Here is a 4,473-nt window from a genome sequence, read left to right as displayed (position 1 = left end):
GTGCATGTGAGTGTGTGTGCCCGCACACGTATGTGTGTGTGTGTGTGTGTGTGTGTGTGTGTGTGGGCGCGCGCGCGCTGGGTCCTCAGGTACTAACACATAAATCATGGCCCAGATCACACACACACACACACACACACACACACACACACACACACACACACACAGATAAGCCTGGCGATGGCAGCACAGTCAGATTACATGGTGACTCTCTCTCTCTCTCACTCTCTCTCACTCACTCACTCTCTCTTTCTCTCTCTCTCTCTATCTGCTTTTAGATATTTCCTAGATTTCCGGTTTCCCAGCATGCTTTGCTGCCGTCTGTCCAGCTGTTATCTTATAGATAACTGACAAGTCAGCGCCTGGAGTGTCAGGTGACGGTCAGTGTGTGTGTGTGTGTGTGTGTGTGTGCAACCGAGGCTGGATTCACCACTTTTCACTCCCGAGTCTCTCAAACTCCCTCTGCGTCGCACGGCACAGAAGGACAACGAAAACAACAACCGTGCGGCAAGAGTTATCCAAAACAAGACAAAGTGCGACAAAGCTCAGTTTAAAAATGCAAAAATGAAAACGCAATCCGCGTTACCAAACGACAACAACAAAAATTCAGGCAAACGTTGTCTATTTTAGCCAAACGCGATGGCTGTTTCGAGGTTAAGTGTGTAATATCTCAAGATTTTGAAGAAGAAACAGCAACATCAAGTGGTTACATTTTACATTGCAGCATCTTCCACTCTCTCGCCCCCTCCTGAGCTTGAAAGGGAACTACGTAGCTTGTGCACCCAAACCTGGATACCTCATCCACCTTCTTCTTTGTTGGTTTGGTTGGACGACACCAGGCTTCCTTAGAAATATATATATGTATATATACAGTATATGTATATATATATATATTTATACATATATATGTACATATATATATACATATATATGTATAAATATATATGTACATGGTTTTCCTATGCTTAGAATGGTTCTCATATATATATATATATATATATATATATATATACATATATATATACATACATATACATATGTATATCTCTATATGTATATATATGTATGTATATAAAACCAAATGATTGTACTGCGATGATATAAAAATCATAAATCAAGCTAAATACTACAATGTGGCTTTTCCACGTTCATTGTACTCTATGCGTGTTGACTGGATTTCAAAAACAAGTTCTTTCCAACAAAAAGCCTCAGAGTTAGCAACGGTTAGCAACAGCGAGCTAAATTATGTGGTGGCGGCGGCGGATGTCGAGCGGTTTCCCAGGTTCCCGTGGCGTCAGCGGCTGAGTGGGAACCGCGGAGCGACAAGGCGGGTCCTGGTCCTTTAAGGTCTCTTTTCGTTGACTGAGCTCGGCTCTGGCTGCGTCCCAGCAGGTTTCCCAGCCGTCCAATGAGCAGCTGAGCTCTCGGGCGGACGGACGGATGGCGCAGGTCACATGACTGTGGGTCACGTTGTTTCTTCCCGCAGATGAGCTGCTTCACCCGCAGGACGACAAGAAGCAACTAATTATCCCCGAATTACCCCGAGTCAACTCACATCATCATGACAAAGGAGTGTGTGCGTGTGTGTGTGTGTGTGTGTGTGTGTGTGTGTGTGTGTATGGCTCAGTGTGCGAGAGTGTGTGTGTGTGTAGCATGCAGTAGGAGGGCATCCCATCACTCGCACACAACCCTGCATCCGCCTTGTTAACTTCCTACTTTTCATTGCTCTGTCTCCAACTGAGTGTGTGTGTGTGTGTGTGTGTGTGTGTGTGTGTGTGTGTGTGTGTGTCACGCTGCCCTCCAGCCTGGTCCAGCTGGAAGGTCGTCAGTTCATTTAGTCAACGTTTGGGGCGTTTTTCTCTCTCCCCCCCCACCCCCCCTTTTCTTTTTCTTCTCGACTGCTCTGATCGCTGCAGCGTGACTCCGACTGTGAGGTCCGATCGATAGGCACACGCGCTCACACTCACACAAACGCACTTCCACCTGGTCAGTTTGCGGCTCGTCAGCCTCCTGCTGACTGTCGAACTCTTGTCGCCCGTGCGAAGCTTCACAAAGTTGCTTCTGTCTTTTTGCTCGTTTCCCTCCGTCTGACTGAACGTCGCTGCCCTCTAGGTGGCGCTCTCCGCCCTCCGCGGCCGTTTCCCTCTGGAGACTGCGGTTGAAAGAGACGCAGGGGCCCACCTCTGATAACTCCATACCTGGGGGGTTAAAGGTTCTCGGACAGAAACCAGGAAGTGCGGAGGAAGAGGCGGCCGTGTTCACTTCCTTCTCTTTTCAGTTATTTGAATAACTTCTTCCTGAACCCAGGGTTGCAAGGGTCAGCTGGAGCCTATCCCAGCTGTCGTAGGGCGACGGCAGGGTGACACTCTGGACAAGTCACCAGTTCATCGCAGAGCTCTTTGAACACATTTAAAAGAAACTAACTGGAATGCACAAGGGGATTGGACTCTGAGAGCCAGTTGTAATTTTTTTTTAAACAAAGCTCTCAGATTTGCTCAGAAATCAACTCGGCTGCATCACGACTGGCTGGGACGTTCAAGGGCATCGAGTCCAGCGAGACCTGCGGCTACGGGCGGGAACCTTTCGGCGGGGGGTAGGATAGAAAAAAAAAATCACTTCCTCTCGTCTCCACACGTACACCGATAAAAGTCGCTTCCTTAAAATAAAAAGGAGGGGGGGAAAAAAGACAGATAAAAGGCTCCTCTCGGCTCTAGATAAGGTTTGAATAAGCCTGGATTTCGCAGGCCGGGACACAGAGGACGGATTAACCGCGCCGTGCCGAGTCACGTGTTGCCGACGCCCATTTCCATGACAACCTTATCGGAAGGTCCGCCGAGGCCATCTTAAGTCGGGGTGAGCAGGAAGTGTGATCCGCCCGACAGGGCGAGGAGGATTAATCAACCATCCAGTGTGGGGGTGGGGCAGGGTAAGGAGGGGGAGGGGGGGTGATGGCGACCTGCCGTAACCTGCCCCGCGCTGGGGTCAAAGTTCAGTGTGTGGCAGCCACAGGTGACACAGGCGCTCGGTGTCGGCAAACACCCTGAGAGGCTTTTATTTTGAAAGTCCAGACAGTGAACAAGACTATGAGACAAGATAAAGCAAGGAAAATGAAACTGGGTGGCCGGCCCCCTAGTGACTGGCTGTTGTATAGCTCATGAACCGCCAGGCCTACACACACACACACACACACACACACACACACACACACACACACACACACACGAAAACTAGCCAATTAGCTAATTTTTGTGAATTGTTTCTCCCAAGCATTGAGCAAAGCAGCCTCCACAGTGGCCACTGGGCCACGTGACACCAGGACAACAAAGAGCCAGCAGGGGGAGAAAGAGAGCTGACTGCCCTGCGGCCATCTTTGTTCACGCCACGCGACGTCGGTGATGTCATTACATTGCTCATGACATCACGCCTATCACAAAACACCGTCCAGTAGACGAATAGCTGCTAAAGGCTAACAATCGTACAAACAGCTGCTAATGGCTTACAATTTTAAGAATAGCTGCTAATGACAAACAGCTGCTAATGACTAACAATATTACAAATAGCTGCAAGCAGTGCTACATGACACATGCCCCGTGACAAGTGGAGGCGTCCATCTCGCTGCTAGTTGACTTGATGTCTCACCTTACACTGGGTAACTGCTACTTCCTGTCTGGATCCAGCCCCGACCCCCGGGGGCTAGCTGAAGAAGCTAACTTCCCTCCTCCTGCCGCCTGCGTAGTGCTATGAAGCTAAGCTAGTCCCACCTGTGCTGCTGGCTGACCTGCTGCTGCCAACCAGGTCAGTCCCAAGTCAGATTTCCTGGGAAAAGAGGCGCTGTTCACTTTTCACTTAAATGTCTTGACTGTTTGATTGTTTTGTCACACACACACACACAAACACACACACACACACACACACACACACACACACACACACACACACACACACACACACACACACACACACACAGAGGACCAAACCGCCAGTATAAGAGGCAGAGAGCCAGTGAGCAAGGAGGAACATATGATGTTGGATTTAGCGAAATCTTCCTTTAAGAATCAAAAGTACAGTGAGCAGATTTTCCCCTCGTAATCCTTGCTGTTCAGGCTGCTGGAGGAAACGTCAGTCAATCACATTGACTAATAAAACTAATGTCATCATTCTCAAGCATTAATTCAACAGATTTAGGGGCGAAAAACAGCAAAAGAATTAATAACCTAACAACAATAAAAAACAAAAAAAAAAAAAAAAAAACGGTTAATATCGCAAAGTCAGTTCGTTTGAACGGTGACAGTGAGTGAGTTTACACCGAGCCTGATTTATTGATCCATCTGAATTTATTTTTGGCGTAGACTCAGCTGGTGCCGGACTGCTGGGGCATTCAAGAACTTCCCTCCTTACTTTTGCTCCTGTCCTCGTACATCCCGCTGCCGTGTCGCTCCTCCCTCAGCCGCACTGCTGCTTCATCCTCCGCCC

The sequence above is a fragment of the Nelusetta ayraudi genome, unplaced genomic scaffold, assembly GCF_046127955.1.
Source record: "Nelusetta ayraudi isolate G7.1 ecotype Tasmania unplaced genomic scaffold, CSIRO-AGI_Nayr_v1 ptg000019l, whole genome shotgun sequence".
Classification (NCBI taxonomy): Eukaryota; Metazoa; Chordata; class Actinopteri; order Tetraodontiformes; family Monacanthidae; genus Nelusetta; species Nelusetta ayraudi.
Note: the sequence above shows the minus strand (reverse complement) of the source record.